The sequence below is a fragment of the Piliocolobus tephrosceles genome, chromosome 10 (assembly GCF_002776525.5).
Source record: "Piliocolobus tephrosceles isolate RC106 chromosome 10, ASM277652v3, whole genome shotgun sequence".
Classification (NCBI taxonomy): Eukaryota; Metazoa; Chordata; class Mammalia; order Primates; family Cercopithecidae; genus Piliocolobus; species Piliocolobus tephrosceles.
In genome coordinates this window covers 85,794,101-85,819,134 of record NC_045443.1, presented here as the reverse complement: position 1 = coordinate 85,819,134, position 25,034 = coordinate 85,794,101, and the positions used below count along the sequence as shown (strand labels likewise).

The 25,034-nt window shown below is 35.1% G+C and overlaps 1 pseudogene; it reads right to left on the bottom strand.

Moving 5' to 3' along the window:
- Nucleotides 1-19,510: 19,510 nt before the first annotated feature.
- Nucleotides 19,511-19,621, bottom strand: LOC111538905 (annotated as a pseudogene).
- Between the last annotated feature and the right edge of the window lie 5,413 nt (nt 19,622-25,034).

The following is a 25,034-nucleotide window of genomic DNA, read 5'->3' as shown; positions in this document are numbered from 1 at the left end:
AGTGCTTTCCATGGTCTCAGAACTGACATACCTACCTACACTCTCCTTGCCAGATTCAAATACTAACTCATTAAGTCAATATTTGCTGTACAGAGAGGCAGTGTAATTTGATAGAATGGCAGAAAATGAGTAAGTGGAGTTGCACAGGTGCTCCAGGCACAGGCGCAGGGATTCAAACTCTGACTTCTGTTCATAAGAACTTTGGACACTGGACAAGTCCCACCATCTTTTGAAGCCTCAATATTCTCATCTCTAAAATAAAAGAAAAATGCTTAGCTAACAGAATGATTATAAGCATCAAAAGGGATCGTATCACGAGTACCTGGCACAATGTTGTCCAGTTAGGATGCATATGACCGCCAGAAAGAAAATTCTCAACAGAAAATGACTTTAACTCAAGGAGTTTATTTTTCTCCAAGAACAATAAATACAGAGGCAGGGATTCCCTGGGTTGGTGCAAGAGCTAGATGGCATCAGAGATGTAGGTCAATTTCTTTGTGATTCCCTTGACTGCAGTAGCTCTGGGTATAACAGCCTTATATAACAGTGTCCAAAGCAGAAGTGTAGGCATTTATCTTTGAATGTCTCTCATCAGGGAGAATCCTACCCAGATGGCTAGTAGCATCCTTTCTGACACCAATAGCCTTCACTTGGTTACATAACTATGTCTGGGTTGGAGGCAAAGCTGGATAAATGAATATTAAGCATTTTTCTTCTTTATTTGGAGAGGGCAAAAGAAAAACTGGGCGGGACGTGGCAGTTGGATTGAAAGGTAATGATGACTGCTTCATGGTGCTTCGCTTGTAAGCATTTAAAAATGTTAATTCCTTTCCCATTTCTATTGGTAGTGCAGTATATCAGGTGCTAGCAGACACTTCCAGACTGCTCTATCTTCTGTGAATATAGCAGTGTGCTAGATTGCATCCTTTAATACCAGGCTTCTTCCTGGCTTATTACCTAGATTTCTATTTCTGAGATATAACTAAGCTGCTTAATATTAAAAGCAACAATAGCAATAAAAAACAACAACAACAAAGAAAACTCTTTACTTTTTTTCCCAGGCTTACCTCTGTAGGCACATGCTATAGTTAAACAAATGTACAGACATGACAGAAAAGCTGGGGTTCCATGTTATTTTTTTGTCTTGAAATTTCAATAAAAGGGCATGGCTATTTTGATATATTTCCCAGATGGACTTCTTTGATATGTGATGTGTTATTTCCTGCTCATGCTGGTCATATTCTTTTGCTCCATCTATTCCATATGAGAAGTGATATTTCTGTTGTTTAAAGAAATGATATTAAATATGTTTAAATAAATGCCTGTTCTCAGTTTGCCATGTGGAAGGGCAGGATAATGGAGAATAGTGATCTGGGAGGAAGAACAGAGCTATTAAAGAGAAAGCATCAAGGAACAGTTAGGCTTCAGAAATAGTAAGCTAGAGTCAGTCACTGTATTTAGAAAATGGAACTACTATTTTGCAAAGATCCTAAAAAGAAAGCAAAGTATTCATTAAAATCAATTGATGAAGATGCATGTCTTGGAATCTGTACTTATAAAAGCACACGGGCACTTTTAGAGGTAAAATGGAAAAGTAAGACGTGGACATATCAGCACAAACAGCATGTGTATTCGGAGACAGTGAGAAAATAATACAGACCAGACCCGGGACAGAGACTATTACCTTGACTTCAGGTCAGGTACCTGACTTCAGGTCAGTTCAAGGTTTTACATTATTTCAGACACTACAAAATTAGCTTCTTGTTATATGTCTTATGGATATTCAGTTCTTTGAAAATGTGTTAATTAGCTTGTCCATCAACCATGTTGCCTTAAAGCCCATTGTTAGCAACTTTGGACATTCAATGACCTTTTAAGTAAAAAAAACCAATGGCCATGAATGTTGGTATGTTAGATGCTATATCTAAACAGAGACAAAAATAAAACTTTCATGATTCTTACATGTCTTTTCCTCATTACTTTGTGTGTGTGTGTGTGTGTGTGTGAGTGAGTTTGCATGCATGTGTATGTGTCTATTTGTGTTTCTAGATTTTTATTCTCCCGAAGTGAACATAAATTTTGCCCGCAGAGGATTATATACCTAGCTGGGTATTCATAGATCTGTTTCATATTAAACTGCAGCCTTGGAATGCTGGTGGTTATCATCCAAACCTGTAGAACATGACATGCGGAGAGTCATCCATTCACTCCAATGACTTAGGATATCTCACGGCTAGGCACCACATTACACCACAACCATATGATGAGAGACACAGGGTTTAAACATGGACAACTCCTGTTAAAATCTTTATCAATGTGTTTATCAACTCAGTAACCACAGAGTTCCGTCAACAACTAAAAAGAGTTTAGAAAAAGGGAGAGATCTTCATTGGTTTACTCCTTTCTGTGTGCATCCAAAATACAATGGTGGGAGAAGGTTTCTTCCAGTTTTTCCCAAGGATACTCCCTAGGGAATGCCCTTAAAAGAACAAAATAGGCTTTCTATGACTCCACAGAAATAGAATCTGTAATATTATTTTCGCTTAAGCGTGATTAGGTGTGAATATTCCTTTGTTATTTGTTTCCTGGACTCTAAAGGTAGCATTTAATGTAATCTTGTTTCACTTGAATTTCTCTCTCACAAATGGAAATGATTAATTTCTCTTTAAAAAATTAAAATATTTACCCACACATCTCCAGGTAGACTAATATTTTTATTAGTAGATGAAAATATTTTGAATACTTTGTTTCAAATAACTAAAATAACTTAGATATTCTCTTTGGCATTGTAATATTCTTGTCAGGTAAATTGGGCAGGCATTAGGAAGCATTAAGTTCCTTTCTACAGAGAATAAATGTGAGCACTGCAATGAATTTCTGAGCACTTTATAGGTATTATTACGCACAGGGACAGGAAAATTAATTACAAGCTTAGATGCTCCCAAATATGGCTTTTTCAAAGCACACAGCAGGCATAAGAAAGGGTGAGAGGCGCAACCTGAAAAGAAAGATATGACTGAGAGCCCAAATCAGAAGCCGGCTTTGAGCAAAAATGAGGAATCGTCAAAATTTGTGGTTAGCTCTTCTATCCTCGCTATTTTATAGTATTTTCCTTCTCCAGGTAATCCTTTATTCAGATGTTGTATTTCTCCTACACATTGCAATCTTGCTCAGTAGTTCAAATTTAACTAGTTCAAATATGCTATGTGTCCCCAAGGCTATTCTAATGCTAAGTCTCTCCAATAAGTAAATTTGTCAAGTATTAATGAAATTAAAGGCATGAGATGAAGTGCAGTTTTGGCCAGGGCCATATACTTAAAATCATAAAATAATTTCCATGTATTCCACCAAATATAAGGCAAGCCTTTCATTCCACACTTCACTTGTATGCTACAATTACTTTTTTATCCTGTTGGTTTCCTTGAAATTATTCAAATACCTTTCCACAAAATGTATGTCAACATTTATAGTATATCGAAATAAGAGGCAAGAGTGACCATTACTTTTAGGGTAAGGACTTTCACATGATTGTCTCCTTCTACAGATTTTCTTCTTCCTCTGGTATTGTTAACATGTAAAGATACAAGAGAGAGTAGTAGTATCAGACTTTGGAAAAGATCATTCTACTGGTCGTGTACATACACATTCCACAGTGTACACGGCCAAATTTAGCAGGCCTAATATATTATTCTTTCCAGAATATAATGTTTCTGTAGCTCTTTTTAAAAAGTCAGACCAATAAGGCTGTTGTTGATGGCACCAAAGTATAACAAAGAGCAAGAATTCCCTAAGGCTAAAAGAATAATAACATCTCCACTGGAAAAAGGAAGAGAATTATGTCAATACTGTTCCTTTCACTTTTCAACCTTGATTTTTTGTTGTTGTTGTTATCTTGAAAAAAAAAAAAAAACTTTAAAACTGTAAATTTAATATTCTGAAACAAAGAGCAGAATGCTAGTGCTTATATATAGGGCTAAGACGATAGCAGATCTCCCTACAGAAAAGATTCTAAACCGGAAAATTAATTTGTAGACTTCTTCCAAATACCTTTTGTCTCGATAGAATGGCTTATAGCTGAACCTCTGTAGGTGGCACTTCACAACCATGGTATATCAATGGTCAAAAACGAAACCTGCAATTTGTACCTATTGCCACCAGGTAGTGGTGGTGTCCCAGACACAGCCAACCAATTGACTATTAACAACCAATTAATAGTCAACTATTAATTGTTCCGTATCATATATAATTAACAAAATAAGTACATCATTTATTTTAAAGGAAATCAAGAGACATAGCTTCTTGAAAGAATACAAAATAAAAAAAGAATAATCACATTATATTCAGACTTGCTGAAAGTCAACTACTATTGGCTTTTAATGATCATGTATCTCACCCACACTTGTCACGCAGAAAGTTTAAAAATAAGAATAATTTTAAAAATCAGAATGAAAACTAAGATGCACAGTGTTAACTGGTTTAGGCCATTATTTTTCAAGAGATGATCCAAAGACTTTCTGTACCTGCTGTCATTATTAATCATGCAGATTCCTGGGCATCCCTCCAGAACCACCTAGTCATATAGAATCCAAAGTGCAGGTGTGTAAGTGTGTGTGTATCTGTATATAATACATATATCTGTATATAAATATATGTTATATATTTAATTAATAAACTCTTCAAATAATTTCAACTAATTTGAATGCATAGTAAAGTTAGTGAACCTCTATTTAAGGATTTCAGCAAGTTTCGTATGCTATTTTAAAACTATTTTTCTTATATGCTCTCTTTCCCCTATTCATTTTTGAATAATATCAAAAATAAAACACCAAAATAGAGACACACACTTGTTTTCACCATAATACTTTTATAAGTTTACATTCCAAATAAATAATGCTGGTTTTTCTGATGTTTCTGCCCTAAACGTACAATCTTAATTTTTATATCATAAGAGCTCAGTTAGTTGATAAACAGATCAGACAAAGGTGGAATGGAAGCTAAAGATAAGATGGACTACCCACTGGGAAAGTCATAGCAGTAGGCAATGGCCTGTGAACATTTTTTAAAATGTAGCAACCTAAACTCTAGCCCTTACCTTCTAAGTACAATTACTTCTAACTGCTTTGTATTTTCTTTTCTTTTCTTTGTTTTTTGTTTTTGTTTTTTTGAGACAGAGTCTCTGTCGGTCGCCCAGGCTGGAGTGCAGTGGGGCGATAGCAGCTCACTGCAAGCTCCGCCCCCCAGGTTCACGCCATTCTTCTGTCTCAGTCTCCCGTGTAGCTGAGACTACAGGCTCCTGCTACCACGCCCGGCTAAATTTTTTTTTGTTTTTGTTTTTGTTTTTGTTTTTTTTTTTTTAGTAGAGAAGGGGTTCCACGGTGTTAGCCAGGATGGTCTGGATCTCCTGACCTCGTGATTCCCCCGCCTCCCAAAGTGCTGGGATTACAGGCATGAGCCACCGCGCCCGGCCGTGCTTTGTATTTAGAAGTGTAGCTTAGGAGTCCCTCCTTTAGAAAATCTTGATAGTTCTTTCTAATGGATGGAAAAACTATTATAGGAGAATATCAGGAACAGAGTATCATGATAGGAATTTGAGCAAAAGATAGAAGAATCAGCATTGGATACTTCATTATTACATTGAGGTACAAAATAGTGTCTTCGTTAAAGGAAAGAGCTAAGGTCACAAAAAACAAAGAGACTGTTTTGTTACTGAGAAATAAAGATACAAAGTTTCTCCTACTAAGAGTAGGATTGGATTTAGATTTTAAGATGGAAGAGAGCCTCCAGATTTGGAATAAATAGCCCTTGATACAGGATTTGGAGGAGATTTGGGTATTAATCATAGAGTTTAGGAGATGATTTTAATAGGTCCTTTTCTGGAATTCTCATTTCAGTATAGAAACTGTATGGGCAGGGTTTTTATTATTATTATTAATAGTCCTGTATTTGGAAAATGTCCTCATTTTAACTTGTTCTAAATCAGCATGCTGGAATTCAAAAGAAACAAAACCACTAACAGCCCCTACTGGCATACACTGCAACTAATTCACAGATCCTCGTCCACATCAACCTTCACACCTTACACTTTGTACAATCTACTTTAAATGGACAAGCAATCAACAAATCGTACTAAATCAATATTTAGACAAGCAAACTCCAGATGACTACTCTAAGTTCACCAGTGGTTATAGTAACTAAAACAGCAACGTGCATAAAATTGGACTCTGTGAGTTTCATGAGTTTGTTTTCTATTAAAAAACACATACGATGATTGCAAAATGAAATGAAATTTGTTTATTTTCCTCTTCCGTCTAGCATGGATACCAGCTGAGGGTTTGTTGGCTGTTTCTCACACAAATCCAATAGAACCATTGTCCTTTGGTTTTCATCTGCTCAAAAAAAAAAAAAAAAAAAAGCCTGATTCTGCACAGGAATTGTGCATTAGTATTAGATATACTCAAATTTCAACATACATGTCCTTTCCTTTGTGGCAATACACATTTTCTGTTTTTCATGAATGAATGTAATAAAGAAGTGGTTAAATTCCAGCATCACAGCTAACTTTCCATTCCCATATATACTGCGTTGTGCTTTAAAATGGAAAAAGTTTTACAGACAGAATACACTGATCTATGTCATGTAAAAGCAATGTCAGTGGATCCAGAGTCCTTGTTGGGAATCTTCGGTCAGGAGGCAACAGCAAATTAGTAGGGGCAGGGCCCTTTTCTGAATGCATCATTTTATCTTTCGTACTCATTAATCTACACTTGTAGGGAGCACTTGTTCATAAATATCAGTTAAACGATTAGCTAGGAAGACAATGCAAGTGAAGAACAGAATAGCAAAAATAAATGCCTTCAAGTTGTGCTTTCCATCAGCATTTTTGAAAGAAAAAATAAGACATATGAGCCCAATTATCTTTCGTCAACTAAATGACAATATGAAAACTCAGAAAAAAATATTGAGTGCTTGTAGTTTGCAAAGCTCTGTCTGTGGCTACATGAGACACAGAGAAAGAAGAAAGTCAAGTCTAGAAGAAAAGGTTAGAATTTGATTGTACATTTTCTTGTCCTCCAAGTGTTTCTAATGTCAATACTCTGTCATATACATGTCCTGTCACTTTAAAAAGACTGCAAATTCAACTTTAGAGTAGACCTTGAGTGAATTGCCAAAAGTTAATCACAAAGAGAAGTAGTATACATTGTTTTAATGAGCACTGTGGAGGCTTTTAAAAACACACCCCAAATGAATAAAGTAAACAAAATATTTTATTTAGTTTTTACTTAATTGGATTTAAAAATTGTATCAGTAAGAACTCATATTTTTAACAAGTCAATGATATGCAATGTAAAATATAATGCTAATAATCTTCTCCCTCTCCTCATCTCCATGAATTCAGTGTGTTCCCTTCTAGAATTTTCTAGGGCAGCTCTGTCTGAGAAATTTCTACGGCAGTGGAAATGTTCTGTTCCTGCCACTCAGTAACGTATCATTAATCATATGCAATTATCAAGCACTGAAAATGCAGCTAATGAGACTGAGGAGTTATATTTTCTATTGTATTTAGCTTTACAAATTAATTTATTTTTTATTTTTAAGTTGTAAATTGACAAATTAGAGTTGTATATATTTATAGGGTTAAAAGTGATGTTATAACTTATAAATATTTATTCAATTTTAGTTAATGTAAATTTAATTATCCACTGGTGTCTTGTAGCTACCATGTTGGACAACACAGAAGCTAGAGTTTGTAAAAATATTTAAAAGTTTCTTGTCATTTTATGAAAAATGAAGCTCATTACACAAATTGCTCTGTAACCTAATGTTGTTTTACTTAAAATATGTCGTAAACATTCATCCAAAAATTCACTATATCTAACTTATTCTTTTAAAATAGATGTATAACTTTTAAATACACAATTTATTCAGCAATTCTTTTGATTAAAATGTTTTCTTTGATTATTGCTGTTGTTTTGCCCATTCAAAATGTTTTAAGAAACCAGTATTGTACCTATAATGGTACAAAGTCTTATTTTTGTGCGTATGATTATATAAACATATCTTGTCAAAGGAACGTACAGTTTTAATTCCAATAGCTATCACTACATTTCTAACAAAATCTTTCTCAACATATTGCAATAATGCACATTCCCATGAGTAATGAATTTGCAGTGTGTGATTTCCTCACACTCTTGCCAGAGCTAGATAGTATTAGGCTATTTATTTTTTGCCAATCTGAGGTCAAAAAATGTATGTCAATTAAGTTTTAATTTGCATTTCACTAACCGGTAATAAGAATAAATGTTTTAATGTGTATTTGTTACTTAAATATGTTGACTATTTCTCAATTCAAAATAATTCTCTTCTAATTCTCTCTTAAAAGTAGAAGCCAGAGATCCTAAAGTAATTGTATCATAGTTTTTAAAGACAAGAATCACCTGAAAATAGTTAAGAAATCTAAATTTCAGTTCTATAATTACTATTACTGAATAATATGGTTTGCTATAGAATTAAGTCGCATCCAAAAAGCAAAGAATACGGATTAAAAATAAAAATAAAAATTCAAGAGCAGTATTTCTCAACGTGTGGTCTGAGGATCACCTGCATCAAATCAATCAGGATGCTTAGAAGCTGACTTCCTGGTACCCATTCGAGGCTTGTTAAACAATCATTTCTCACCTGGTACCCTGGGATCTGAATTTTAACAATTTCTTTCTGTTATTTTATGCGTGGGATCTGAATTTTAACAACTTCTTTATGTTATTTTATGCACTAAGTTTTAAAACATAGTTTGAGGGATGAAGACAATGCGATAGTATTTTTATTTTTGCTTAAATCTAAGCGATTTTGCATAATTGGGACAAAAAGTAATCTAACAAGAAAGCTGTAATCATGGAAACAAATTTCAAAATGCTATAAGAATAAAAAAGCTTTATGACACAAACACCAGTCTGTATTAATTAGTATTAAAGTGTTTGTAGGCATTTCACAGCTTCCATGGACGGTCAACCAAGTAAATATTAAAGAAAAGGTTTAAACAGACTTTAAAATTCATAACAAAACAATCACACAAAATATTTTCCTAATCACTAATTTTAAATTACCATCAAAATGTATGCTATCCACAAAACAAGCATGGTAAAAATTAAAGGATATTGTTTTAAATAATAAAGGGCTGAGGTTTGGATTTTGGGTTTTGCATTCACTTGGCTGTCTGAGTCATTAGTCTTAATTTCAATTATCTGACTTCAGTTAAACACTATGTGACAGGGGAATCATAATACCTATTTCACAGAGTTATTTTTGAGAATTTGATCAATTATAACCTATGAAAAGCACTTTGTTTACTGTGACATATTGATTATTAGGAATATTTTCAAATAGGACTTTTATACTTTGTTCCTGCAATTAAAATTTCGACTATCTCTCCATTCCCACAGCTATTTTCCCCCTACCACTATTCCTATTACTTTATTATGCATCTTTAAGTGCCAAAGACTCTCCAAAAGGAGGTTGCACTAAGAATGACAATATATATGAGTATGGGACACATACTCATTTTAGAAATCGAAACTCTCATTCCAATAATTCCAATGATTTTATTGTGACTCAAAGGGTTTCTGAGATTTGTGAGTGGTGTCACCTTAAGAATCTGAACATATCCTTACAAAAGTTCCACATGAAAGCAAATCATCATATGCTAAAAAATAACATTTTATAGAAATAGCCAAAGGTCATATGAAGCTAAGGCTGGTAAATAAGGTTTGTAATCAAGCTGAAAAATATGGAATCAGGTTAAACACGAAATGTGACTAAAGTATGGAACTGATTTTTTTCCCACGTGGAAAGGCAGACTATAAAAGCACTTTCAAAACAGGAATTATAAGATAGTTGACTGGAGCAAATCATACAATGTACAAATTGGTATCCTTATAAAGTAATGATCATCTCTCTCAACTATGCCCTGAATGCTGTCAAGCAATTTTATCATAGGATTTTATTCTGTGCATACTCCCACATTAGTTTTTCACACCTTCTTTACTCTCTCCAATACATAATGCAGCCCCCAAACCTTCTCATTCTCAGTAAATATTCTAACCTCTTCCTTCAAAGAAAATATGTCAAAAGATTGGAATTACCTTAACTTAACTTTCCATTGGCAAACATCCACAACTACTAGTATAATAATTGCTCTCCATTCGCGCTTCCTCTCCCATTGCAGCTGTTCATGTGACCTTCCTGCCCTTTAAGTCCTTGCCTTGCTCTCCTACTCAGGATCCTGCTCTCTGCCACCTTTCAGAAGTCTTAACCTTTGCATACTACTCCTCATTTGAATCTCTTCAACCTCTCCTGCCAGGCTGGATATTTCCTTTTCCTTAAGAGACAAAAGTCCCTTGACCTTACATTTCATTCCATTCATGGTCCATTCTCCCTCCTTCTATACTCATAATTCTTTTAAATAATTATCCACCTTAATGCCTTCATGTTCTCATTTCTTATACATTTTTAAATCCATTCTACTTTTGTCTGTATCACTCTACTGAAATGATCTTTGCTAAACTTACTGATAACTAGAACAGCCACATCACTGAAACACTTTCAGTAGGGCAGCAGGCTTCAATTAGGACAGTTTTGGGCAAACTAGGACACAAGCTCTTGTATCTTAATGATTTACCTGTTGCTAAGTCTAATAATATTTTGTCTTCATTTTACTTAGCATCTCAGTTGCCACTTCTTTGTTTCTAAAATACATACCTATGTCCTTAATCTTCTGAGAAACCCCTCCCACTTCTTTGCCCACTCTTTCTTTGTCTTCTAGTTCATTTCAGTCTCATTTACTTGACAGTTAGATAGGCAAGTTCCATAAAGCTTAGTTTTAGATACAATTCATGTTCTAATCTATACTCTCTGCTTAAGTAACTTCGACAATTTCCATGACTTGGATTTTCATCTCTGTATCAATGGCTTTCAGAGTTAAATATTCAGCCTAGACAGACTTCTCTGAGCTTCACAGACACAGCGAATTCTCTAGACGACAATTCCAATTGGAAGTTTTACACAGGTACTGAGACATGAGGGTATGACAGCCAGACAAACAATTTGGCACCACTTCTAATTCATGCTTTTATAATACTTTTAATCATATTTTTCATAAGATGAAGAAATTATTTATTGTATTATGATACAGAAAGTTATTTACTAAATTATTATATCTATATATTTTTTAAAAAATTGACACAAACTCTTCCACAGTTTTTCTCTTGTAGCTTTTCAAACATCTTTGTTAGAAACAATAAAAATATAAAGAAATTTAAATAAGACTATAAGAATAGTAATTAATAGAATAAGCAAAATATGTTATTACTTAAATAGAAGTTAAATATAAATGTTATTAATTATAGCCAAGCATAAGTAATTATTAATTCTTACTAGTAGACAGCATGATTCTGCAAATTTTTATCTCAGAATTTCAACCAACCGACCTTTGTAACACATCAACAAGGAGGAGACTGAACCTTAAAGGGCATTTCTTAACCAGAGGGGTGGGTGCATGGGTGCTTGGTTTAGTATTGTTTGTTAACCTGTACACTTATGTTTTTATACATTATATTTTATAACAGTACTACATTTGATAATAATAATTTAAAGTATGTATTTTTATGTAGACTGACTTTCCTTCTCCTCCAGCATGATTCTCTTTCTCTTATTTGGAGAGAGGATAGAATTGAAGATTAAGATCTTATTTCCCCATTTGGCTATCAATGACCACTTATGCATGGAATATCTTTGTTCTGATAAATGCAATTTTTAAATGTCTTTCTTCCTAGTTGATTGGGAACTCTATGAATTCAGGGATTGTGTCTGGTCTCTCTTTTTTTTTTTTTTTTTTTTGGTGTATTCCCAGTGCTAGGACCATGCCGTGCTCAGCACAGTTGCCCTAAACTTGTCTGGCGATATATGGAATTTAGCCATGAAAATAGTATTAAATAGTATTGAATAAATGCATTCCTCAAACATTTTATTCTGACCAGATTCAAAACCTAGAATGACTTCCTGCTTTCTCTATGACTTTGAGTAAGTTATTCTCTGAGACTAATTTTTCCTGTTATAATATCTTATAATAATAAGGTTGTCATGAGGATCAAATATATTAAGTAAAATACCAGGCATGGAACTTGCCATCTAGTAAGTCCCAATAGTTCCATATCAGTGTTCTCTTGCAGTCCTTTAGAAATATCATAAAACTTGTCTTTAAAAAGTTGGCTTTTTCCTATTAAATGAGATCTTTAGGCATTCTCTCATAGTTGTAATTTCACTGTATAATTTAGCTGTATGGGAAGACAAACTAGCACCTAATCCCAATTACTTCTAAACAAAAGTGGCAATACAATTTAAGGATAGTAAGAGGAAAGGCATCAATAAATGCACTGGCTATCGCCACACAGAAGTGGGATTTGTTGTGGCAGTAGAGAAACACATCAAGGAACGGCCAGACCGCACCTTCTTCTGTTTCGCATTGGGTTGCAATAAACTTTCCACATCCATGAGGTATTATAACAACATGTCAAGGCAGTTTTAGATTTAATGGTAGAATGCACATTCTAGTACAAGGGAGATAAACTTTAAGCTGGGCAGAATGAATGTCCTTTCTAGTTGAAAAGAAACAGGAGACACCAAAACTTCAACTGTCATCAGAGCAAAGTAAAACAGTACCTGCATGTTTGGGGGATCCTTTAGCACTGCTCTGTAATGAGGAGGTGTAGGAGACTAATGTCAAACATATTGTTATAATTTTGTCCACCAAAGGAAAAATTTAGCATGGTGTGAGGTGTGTTCTTTTTAAAAGTAGCCCCACCCTCTCCTGCTTACTTTCTACAACTTATTAATTAGGATCTCCTAGACCTGCTTATTAAATGAAAAAAAAAAAAAAAAAAAAAAAAACTCTATTAACAAAACAAACTTTTAAAACCTTTAATTGTCCAGCAACTAAAACTTCATGGTGGAGCTGTGCAATTTTTATGAGAGTGTGAAATATTTAGATAGTCATTTTGTGTTTGCCTGCTGTTTCTTAGGATTCCATCCCTTACAAACAGTCCTTTCTCCAACCTCTACAAATTCTGGTTATGCTTCAACTTAGAAAGCTGAAGCCCCAGTTTCCTTTTTTCTCTCTTCCTTCTCTCCACTTCTCTCCTTTTTTTCCTTTCAACAAACATTCACTGAGCACTTACAATTGGACACTTTGTTACGATTCAATAAATAATCTTGTATTCTTTATAATAGCCTTAGGAGATAAATCATATTATAATTTTTCTCCATTACACAAAAAATGCTGAGAGAAATTAAGATTTAGAGATGGCAAGAAGTTTGTTCAAAGTCACACAAGTAGGTAGTGGGGAAGCTGAGCTTCATCACGTTAGCTATAGATTCTCTATTCTAACAAATTAAACAGCACTGTCTCTTAGTTGTATGCAAAGTGCATCAAAGCATAATAACAAGATAAATGTTTTTATATATATATATGTAGAAGGTATGAGTCATTTCATAAATCTCAGAAGCCTGCCTCAGACATTTTTGCCAAGCATGCATTTTCACAGCAAGTCAGAGACTGGTGAAGTATTTTAATATGAAAGATAGGAACATTACCTTTCCGAAACAGTTCGCTGCAAGGAAGTTTGATTTTATGTAACATGCCTTCATTTTCTACGTTTGATTTGCAAAACGTCACTTACTCTCTGATGATTTTTCCAGGTCTAGGCAAGAAATGAAACGGTGAAGTATGCAGAGAGCTTAAACATGTAATTAAGAATATCTTCAAGAGGCTGAAAGAAGTTGTTTTGGCTGTATGTTTACCAGTTGTATTGCAAGGGTAGATTTTGGTGTTGCTTAGCAGAAGACTCTTTTTGTTTTGTCTACTTATGCCTATGTTGTCAATATTGCTTGAAAACGTTTGCCTTAGCACAGAAAAAAGGTCATACCTTGAAATTTTTATTAAACCAGCGTACCAGTAAAATTCAGACGTTCACACAGACTCTCCATGTCTGTGAAATAAACATAAGCATTTTTTTATTTCTTATCCATCCACTAATATCACAGATTATACAGGATGAACATATATAAGAAAATGTATATATCACCTTAGAAAAGGTTAGTAATTTTTGGACTGTTGACAAGATTATGCATGCAGTAACTTGCGGTTACAATTTTAGGTGGTATTAAATACTATCTTGTAGAACTTAACCTACATTGCTCAGGAGAAATGTAATCACTCTAACTCATCCCTGGCAAGAAAGTGTTATAGGCATAGCTTTATTTCTTCATTAAGAATATGAGGTTGGTGCAAAAGGCATTGTAGTTTTGCCATTACTTTAACCTCAAAAGCTGCACCAACCTAATACCATCTGTTGCACATTTCAAAAGACTTTCTTTAGGCTTTGTCCTATATTAGAAGCAAGCTCCAGCAACTCCAGTTACATAAACGATGCCACAGTTATGTAAAGTTATTTCTTTTTCAACGAAGCAGAACATCCTTATACTACAGATGAATTATCGTGGGAAATATAAGATTGCATAGAAGATTAAAAACTAGAACGTCAAAAGGGATTATAAGAAAGTAAATAATTTAGAGTAATACATCTTTCTTCTTACTTTTGTAACTTTACATAGTGGTTGTTGCTTGAGTTTATACTGTGTATTATTAACACTAAAATATATATACTTTAACATGGAATTAATGCCACAGATACGGGAACATATTCATTTATGTATATATATGCATGTTAGTAGCTTGTTTCTTAATGAAGTACTAGTAGATATTTTTTGAATTTCGTTTTTTGATTAGTCATCATTCAATCTGAAACCTTGACATATATATCTCTAGTCCATTGGCACATAAAATTATTGTTTTGTTCAAATGACTCAGTAAATCAAGAATTTGTGTCATCAAAGGTGTGTTAAACTTGCTATGGAAAAAAAGTAAGTCAATTCTCTATACTAGGAAGCATTATCCAACATATGTACAGTATTGTAAAATGAGCAGGAGCAAGCACCATAGCTAGACATACATGGGTTCAACTTCCTCCTTGGCCAATTTTTGGCTGAATTACCTTGAACCTCAATTCCGTCATCTGCATTGGGATAATAATTTCTTTCACATAGAAGTGATATGAAGATGCATATGAGATGAAATGAAAATTCAAGCAGGTCCAGAGATAGTAGTAGCCAAACATGATGATGATGATAAAGGCTATTATTATGAACTATGGGACAGGTACTGCATCAAGGGCTACACATACACATTTAAATCTCTCAACAACCCCATTAAGTGGCTTTTACTATCCCAAATTTACACAAGGTAAATAATATTCAAGGACATTTTTAAAAACTGGCCAAGATATCACCATTATTAGTTAACCATATGGGATTATTGGACCCATGCCTTTGTGATACCAAAACTTGAACTTCTTATTACCATACTTATGTAAAACCTTAGGTGTAGTAGCTGGGAGAGAATATATACTCAGCAAAAGTAGACTCTTTCTGTGTATGTGTATGTGTATGTATGTGTACGTGTATATGTATGTATTTTACTAGAAAAAAAGAATTTTCTCTATTGGTTATCCCATGTGAACTAGATGTTAAATGTCTTTACATTGTTATGTGGCACATACTAAAGTTACTGTTTCTTGTTTCTATTATCTTAAATTATTTTTCAAATATTTCTTCAAATATATATATTTTTAATTTTTGTAGATTCAGGGAGTACATGTTCAGGTTCGTTGCATGGATATAATACATAATAGGGGCCGGGCATGGTGGCTCATGCCTGTAATCCCAGAACTTTGGGAGGCTGAGATGGGCAGATCACCTGATGTCAAGAGCTCGAGACTCTCCTGGCGAACATGGCAAAACCCCATCTCTACTAAAAAACATAAAAATTAGGTGGGGGTGGTGGCACACACCTGTAGTCCCAGTTACTCAAGAGGCTGAGGCAGGAAAGGTGGAGGTTGTGGTGAGCTGAAATTGTGCCACTGCACTCCAGCCTGGGCAACAGAGTGAGACTCTGTCTCAAAACAAACAAACAACAACGACCAAAAAAAAAAAAAAAAAAATCATAATAGTGTTGTACCCAATAGGTAACTTTTCAACTCTAACTCGCCTTCTTCCCTCCCTGTTTTTGAAGTCCCCATGATTTGCTTCTGTATATTAGTGTGTACTCATTGTTTAGCTCTCACTAATAAGTGAGCACACGCGGTGTTTGATGTTCTGTTTCTGAGTTATGTTACTTGGATATGGTTTCCAACTCCATCCATGTTGCTGCATAAGAGAGGATTTCATCCTTTTTTATGGTTGAGTAGTATTCCATTGTGTATCTGTATAACATTTTCTTTATCCAATTATCCATTGATGGACACTTAGGTTTGTATCATGACTTTGCTATTGTGAGTAATGCTGTCATAAACATTAAGAGTGCAGGTGCCTTTTTGATATATTTGTTTTCCTTTAGGTAGATACTCAGTAGTAGAATTACTGGGTCTAATGGTAGTTCTAATTTTAGTTCTTTAAGAAATCTCCATACTGTTTTCTCTATTGGTTATCCCATGTGAACTAGCTCTTCAAGCAGGTCCAGAGATAGTAATAGCCAAACATGATGTCTTGGTTAGACTATAGTAACCAAGGTAGTGGTTTAAAATGTCTTGGTTAGACTATAGTAACCAAGGTAGTTAGGTTGTACTAATTTATATTCCCACCAACAGTGTAGAAGCATTCCCTTTATTCTACATCTTTGCCAACATCTCTTATTTGTTAACTTCTTAATAATATCCCGTCTGACTGGTGTGAGATGATATTTCAACGTGATTTTAATTTGCATTTCTTTGGTGATTAGTAATGTTGAGCATTTTTTCATATGTTCATTGGCTACTTGAATATGCTCTTTTGAGAAATGTCTGTATGTGTCCTTTGCTTAATTTTTAATGAGTTTTTTTTTTCATGTTGAGTTGTTTGAGTTCCTTGCAGATTCTGTATATTAGACATTTGCTGGATGAGTCGTTTGCAAATATTTTCTCCCATTCGGTAGACTGCTTGTTTCACTGTTGATTATTTCTTTTACTGTGCAGAAGCATTTTAGTTTAATTAAGTTCCATTTGTCTATTTTTGTTTGGTTGCATTTGCTTTTGAGATCTTAGTCATAAATGCTTTTCCTAAGCCAATGTCCAGAAGAGTTGTCACTAGGTTTTCCTCTTTCTTCTTTTTACTAGGTTTTTATGGGGATTTTGTAGTTTCAGATCTTATGTTTAAGTCTCAATCCATCTGGAGATAATTTTTGTATATGGTGAGAGATATGGGTTCAGCTTCATTTTTCTGCATATGGCTATCCAATTTTTCTAGCACCATTTATTGAATTGGGTGTCCTTTAATCATGGTATATTTGTGTCAATTTTGTTGCAGATCAATTAGCTGTTCGTGACTTTATTTCTGAGTTCTCTGTTCTCTTCCATTGATCTCTGTGTCTATGTTTAAACCAGTACCATTTTAAACCACTACCTTGGTTACTATAGTCTAACAGTATAATTTAAATCAGGTAATGGGAGACCTGCAACTCTGTTTTTTTTTTTTTTTTTTTGCTTAGTATTGCTTTGGCTATTCAGGCTCCACTTTGGTTCCACATGAATTTTAGGAACTTTTTTTCTGATTTTGTTAAAAGTAACATTAATGATTTAGTAGGAATTGTGTTGAGTTTGTAGATTGCTTTGAGCCATATAGTCATTTTAAGGATACTGATTTTTCTAAACCACGAGTATGGGATATTTTTCTGTTTGTATCATCTATGACTTACTTCATCAGTGTTCTGTAGTGTTCTGTATTTCTTGAAAAGACCTTTCATCTCCTTGGCTAAATGTATTCCTAGGTATTTTGTGTGTGTGCTGTTACAAACACACACAATGTAATGTAAATGGGATTGAGTCTGGATTTGTTTCTCAGCTTGAACATTATTGGGATATAAAAATGTCCTGATTTTTGTGTGTTAATTTTGTATCCTGAAACTTTACTGGAGTCAGTTAACAAATACAAGAGTCTTTTGAGTTTGTAAGTATAGGATCATGTCATCAGTCAACAGAGATATTTTGATTTCCCCTTTTCCTATTTGGGTGCTTTTTATTTCTTGCTCATGTCTGATTGCTCTGGCAAGAATTTCTGGTACCATGCTGAATAAGAGTGGTAAGAGTGGACGTCCTTGTCTTGTTCCAGTTCTTAGGGAGAATGCATGCAACCTTTCCACTTTCAGTAAGATGTTGGCTATAGGTTTGCCATAGATGGCTCTGATTACTTTGAGGTATGTTCTTTTGATGCCTAGTTGGTTGCAGGTTTTTATCATAAAGGAAGTATTTTATTGAATGATTTCTCTGCCTCTACTAAGATGGTCATGTTCTCTGTTTTTAATTCTGTTTACGTGGTGACTCACATTTATTAATTTGTGTGTATTGAGCCACCTTTGCATCCCTATAATAATACTCACTTGATCATGATATTTTATGTGCTGTTGGATTCAGTTTGCTAGTATTTTGTTAAGGATTTTTGCACCTATGCTCATCAAGGATATTGGTCTGTAGTTTTTCTTTTATGTTGTGTTCTTTCCTGATTTTGGTACCAGGGTGATAGTGGTTTTGTAGATGAGTTAGGGAGTGATTCGTTCTCCTCAATTTTTTGTTTTGTTTTTAGAATAGTTATAGAAAGATTAGTATCAGCTCATCTTTGTCTGTCTGGTAAAGTTTGTGAATCCCTCTGCTTCTGGACTTTTTGTTGTTGGAATATATTTTAAGATTACTGATTGTTTTTCTTTACATGTTATTGGTTTGTTCTAGATTTTTATTTCTTCAGTTCAATCTTGAGAGGTTGTATGTTTCCAGAAAAGTATACATTTCCTGTCAGTTTTCTAGTTTGTGCATGTAGAGATGTTCATAGGAGTCTCTAATGATCTTTTCTATTTCTGTATATCAGTTGTAATGTCACCTTTATCCTTCTGATTGTGCTTATATAAATCTTCTCTTTTACTTTTTAATCTAACTAGGCGTCTATAAATTTTGTTTAAATTTTCAAAGAACCAATTTTTTAATTTAATGATTCATTATATCCTTGTTTTCTCATTCCTTCTGCTAGCTTTAGGTTTTGTTTGCTCTTATTTCTCTAGTTCCTTGAGGTATGACATTAGGTTGTAAATTTGAGATCTTTATATCTTTTTTAATGTAGGCATTCAATGCTATAAACTTTTCTCATAGCACTGATTTTGCTGTATCCTATAGGTTTTGGTATGTTGTGTCTCTATTTTCACTCATGTCAAATTTATTTTTATTTCTACCTTAATCTCATCATTTACCCAAAGCTTATTCAAGAGCAAGTTGTTTAATTTCCATGTATATGTATACATAGATTTAATTTTATTCTGCTGTCATCCAAGATATTTCACATAATTTTTATTTTTTGAATTTATTGAGGCTTGTATTAAGAAATTATGACTAAGTATATAAATTATTTTGGAGAATATTTCATGCATGGATAAGAAAAATGTATATTCTGATAAGAACAGATACTACACTTGATCTTAGCCAAAAGGTTGAGAAGTGATAGAAAAATGTATATTCTGTGGTTGCTGGGCACAATGTTCTGTAACTGTCTATTAGATCCATTTGATCTAGAGTCCTGTTGAAGTCCAGAGTTTGTTGATTTTCTGCCTCAGTCATCTGTCTAGTGCTGCCATGGAGGTATTGAAGTCCCCTACTACTATTTTATTGCTCGCTATCTCTTTACTCAGGTCTAGTAGTGTTTGTTTCACAAATCTGAGTGCTCTGGTGGTTGGCACATACATGTTGAGAGTAATTATATCTTCTATTTGAATTGAACCCTTTATCATTTTGTAACAACTTTCTTTGTCTTATTTCACTATTGATTATTTAAAGTCTGTTTTAACTGTTATAACTATAGCTACTCCTGCTTTTTTTCTGTTTGTTTGTGTTCAGTTTACATGGTATATCTTTGTCCACCCCTTCATTTTGAGCTTATGGGCCTTCACTTATTTTGCAGGCTCCTTGTGGACAGCAAGCAGTTGAATCTTGTTTTTTAAATATGGTTGACCTATCTATATCTTTAAGTGGAAAACTTAAGTCATTTATGTTTAAGGTTCATATTAACACATAAGGTTTTCTTCCTGTCATAATGTTGTTACCTAGTTGTCTTTGTAATCTCAATTGTATAATTCCTTTATAGGATCTATGAGCTTTGTACTTACATATGCTTTTATTATGGCAAGTAACATCCTTTCATTTCCATGTTTAGAGCTCTTTTGAGCATTTCTTGTAGGGATGGTCTAGTGGTGATGAATTTCCTTAGCATTTGCTTGTCTGAGAAGACTTTATTTCTCCTTCATTTATGAAGCTTAGTTTGGCACTATATGCATTCTTGACTGGCATTTTTTTTTTTTCTTTGAGAAGGCTGAAAATAGGCCCTCAATTTCTTCTGCCTTATAAAGCTTCTGTGAGAAGTCCACTGTTAGTCTAACGAAATTTCCTTTATAGACTATTAGAGACTCCCCTCTAACAGCTTTTAGGATTTTTTTTTTCTTTCACCTTGACTTTGGATAGCCTGATGGCTATATGCCTTCATGAAGTTCTTCTTGCAGAGAATCTTCCAAGTGTTCTTTGAGCTTCTTGTATCTTAATGTCTAATTCTCTAGCTAGGCCAGGGAAGTTTTGTTGAATTATTCTGTCAAATATGTTTTCCAAAATGTTTACTTCTCCTTTTTCTCCCTCGGAAATGCCTATTACTCATAGGTTTGGTCGTTTTACATAATTCCATATTTCTTGAAGATTTTTTCATTATTAAACATTTCTTTATCTTTATTTTTGTCTGACTGGGCTAATTTAAATAACCAGTCTTCAAGCTCTGAAACTCTTCTGCTCAGTTTGGTCTACTGATAAAAGTTTCCAACTATTTTTTGTAATATCATCAATAAATTTTTTATCTCCCAAAGTTCAGGGTTTTTTTTTTTAAACTATCCATGTCTTTAGTTTCATTCATATCCTGAATTGTTTTCCTGATTTTTTGTGTTGATTTTCAACTTTCTCTTGGACCTCATTGAACTTTCTTACAATCCATATTTTGAATTTTTTCTCTTATTTCAGAGTTTTTATTTTGATTAGGATCCAAATTCACTTTTGACTAGGATCCATTTGTAGAGATCTAATGTGATCCTTTGGGGATGTTGAAACTTTTTATTTTTTTTGTACTGCAGGAGTTCTTATGATTATTATTTCTCATCTGGAGAAGCTTGCTCTTCTTATTTTTGAATTTGCTTTTGTTTGGATGGGAAATTTTATTTATGTTTCCTCCTTGAAGATGTGACTGTAATGTATGTTGCATATGATCACTTGATTTCAATTCTGAATGCTTTCGGGGGGCCAAGGATCTAGTATAAATTCCTTGGTTATAGATAGCTTTTCTATGTGTGGTGGCTTTCTCAAGTGCTGATTGTTGTAACAATGCATTGGGTATATGAACTGGCTCACTATGTTCTGTGGGGCTGAGAGCTGAGATCTCAGGAAGCTTATCTCATTCCCTAGCACTATGCCCCTCTGTAAGTGGGTTTTTTATATTATTATTATTATTATTATTATTATTATTATTATTATTATTATTATTATTATTTGGTTGTGCAGTTCAACTTTCAGTCCTGTAGGTGGCACTTACAAGTAAGAGCTGGCTCATTCCCAGATACCCCAATGATCAGTGGACACACCTACCCTGACTGGGGTGGTTGAGAGAGTGCATGGTGCAATGCGCTGAGGTCTCTTCAGAAGTGGAAAGGAGGGAGCTGTACCAGTTCCCCATCCAATTCCCTATCACACCCCTGTCCCAGAGCTTACAGCCTTTAGTTCAGATAGGCCCTTCCCTTTATCTCCAGGCTAAAATGGAACTGAATTCAGCAGAAAATGCCCATCCTGTGGCTACCTTGAATTGGCCTGGAGTGGAACCTCTTCCCTCAGCCCCAAACAACTCTGTGGCTGGCCAGCATTCGGCTGTAGGGATGCCAACACTCCACACAGGGAAAGGATGATGAATTCTGACCTTTGTGCAAGCCTGGGCTCATGGGCACACTGTCAGTAGGGGTATAGTAACCCCAGATAGTCCTGGAGAAGCTATCTCCAGGTACACCCACTCCAACACCCAGTAAGAAAACCTGTGGCTGCATCCATAGCAGTGGATGGTGGGACAAGAGAAGATTCCCCATCTTCTTGTCTGTTCCTGGCCACTGGTGCTGCCTGTCCACTAAAGTAGAACAACATTCCTCCCTTTCGGAGACAAGCACTATGCCCTCATCTTCACTGGGATGGGCACAGTCACTTTCTGCTCACAAGAATGAGAGGGCTATCAGATGGGGAGAACACACAATCAGATTTCCTTTGTCCTAAGGGGCACTTTGGCAGGCTGCATTGCCCCTTGCCTTATGGGTAACTCATGCTAAGGGCTAGATCTTTGGGGATACCTCAGCTTCCCAGTCTTGCCAGTCTCCTGTGGTTGCCATAGTCAGAGTGGGCTCTAGGGAATGTTTGCAAGAGTTCTCGAATGGGAAGACATAACAGCTGATATTCTCCAGGCAGAATAGTGGCTGAAACTTTCAAAAGTTCTAGTTGATTCAAATAGAACTTTACTTGGTGGCACAAACGCTAGTTTTCTGACTATGTCTATTACAAAGATGACAATTTATAAGGGATTCATACAGAAAATTAAAGCATAATAGGTGGCCAGCCCAGTTCTGAATGCTGAGAGTGCCTGAATAAAAACATTTCTAGCCTAAATTAAGTTTATGCAACCTAGAAAAAAAATTACTGATCTGAATGTCCAGTTGATGCTGAGATTCTGTCAGAAATTTATCTATTCATGGTGTGGAGTAAAATGTTCAATGACATTAAACCATATGACTCTGTTGTTAAAGAAAACATCTGCTAAGACAACTCATTCAAAAATTAAGAAAAACAGGGATGATTGTTTAGATGCCATTTTCAATAATTCTTTCATAGACATTTAAAATATATTTTAACACAAATAATTCATCCTAACACAAAGAATGTATTTCATTATTTGTTTGATAAACAGTTTAATCTTTGGTAACCTCTGTTTCTCTACTTTATGATATCTGTTTAAAAACAAATCTCCAAGAAGCCAGGGAGCTGAGTCATAGATGTCAGCATGAAGTGGTAGCGAAAGCAAAGGTTCTGACTTCAAAGGGTTAGGGAAGATATCCCTAATAAAAAGAATAGATGCCACAGACATCATAAGTGTCAGAAAGAGCCAGAAACTCTGAAATGAAAATGTGGAGATAAATCAACATATGCTGGGTTTCTGTTTTCCAAGTTCCCTCCATCTTCAGCAACCATCCAGACAGCCAGATGTGTTCTCCTTCTTTATATCTGTTACCCAAATTAACTTTATCTCCGACAACCCCCTACTCATCCCTTCCTCCCACTCTATTCAAAACTTCCTTTCAGACAGTTAGAAAAGACTTTTACAACTTGAGAGTTTTATGAGTTGGGTTATACTTTGTATTAATAGTATTCTCTTCCAAATTTATCCAGGAGTTTAGTATAAAAATGTTATCAGGCATTTTTTAGGTCAGCCTCCATTGGTGTTGGCCCCATTCACAGATTCTTTTTACAAAATAGCCCCCGGTAGGTACAGGATTGCAGAGGCGAATGGTTATTGCTCTCTCCTCTGCATGCCTAGCAGTTCCTGGAAAAGGATTCTGGTTAGTCAAGGTTAGGTTTCATGCCATACCTTCAATGTGGGTCGCCACTAGGGAGAGAAGGAACATCTTGCAAAAGAAAAAAAGGAAAGAATTTGTTATCAGAAGAGCAAGAATGCTGGGCTTAGAAAAGTCAATTCCAAGCGACAATTTGAAAGAAAATTACTAGAAAGCTAGAGAACAGACTTTCCTTCAAGTGACTCAGCTCTAAGGTCGGCAACAGGAGGATGCCAAAGTATTCTGTAAAACATAGTGCTTTTTGACAACCCTATTTTACTGGATGTTTATCTTCCAGATAAAGGACAGTGAAAATAATGAGGTAAACAAGATAACAATAACAAGAAGCCACTTATACCCATGAATGCATTGGGAGAAGGTAATATTATTGGATGCTAGAAGCTAATTAGTTTGACAGAAACAAAGATTCACAGAGAGAGTGGCTATGGGGCAGCAGCTGGCGTCATGGTGAAGGTACAGTCACAACTAGCATGCCTCCTGTAGCAGAGAGAGAAATTGTTCCCCAGTGTCACTCCTTGTTCCTCCTTGCAAGCCCCATACAGTGTATCTCATTGGCTGAAGGTAGTCAGAAGCAACTGACAGATGTGTAAGTTCATGTCCTCTGGGAAGTAGATACCAAGATGAATTTAGATGTACAAAAGGTTTACTAGAGGTAATGCCTATGATAAAGTGGAGAAGGAAAAGGAGTATGTAGGGAAGAACTTGAGAGCTGATAGTGAAATGAGGCTTATGAAAGGAAGAGGGGCAGATCAAAGGACTGGGTAGTAAGAGCCCCCAGCTGTGATAGAGTACTGAGAAAGACTTGATGAGCCCAATAGTTTGCTCTGGCACATAGATTACAATTGAGGGGTATTATATTCCTCCATGCTCAGTCACTGAGGCTGGGGGCAGCCTAAGTAGCAAAGGACCTCTGCTCCAAAGCTAAGGCAGATTCTGAAGGCACCACAGCTGGGTACTCTTGGTGTCCTGACCTTCCTGTGGCAGAGTCACTCTTGAAGTGAGTATGGGCACTTAGGGTATCTCACGCCCCGTGGCTGCCACAGCAGGGAAACCTAAAAAACACAGATCACTATGGTCAGCATCTGCAACACTCAGCAAAGCAGGAGGAGAAAGGGAAGAGATTTAAGTGCAAACAGGCTAATGATTAGCTTACAAGTAAAGAAAGTATCAGTTGCATGACTATGTTCAATAATTGTAATATATAATATTTTACCATGCTCAGATT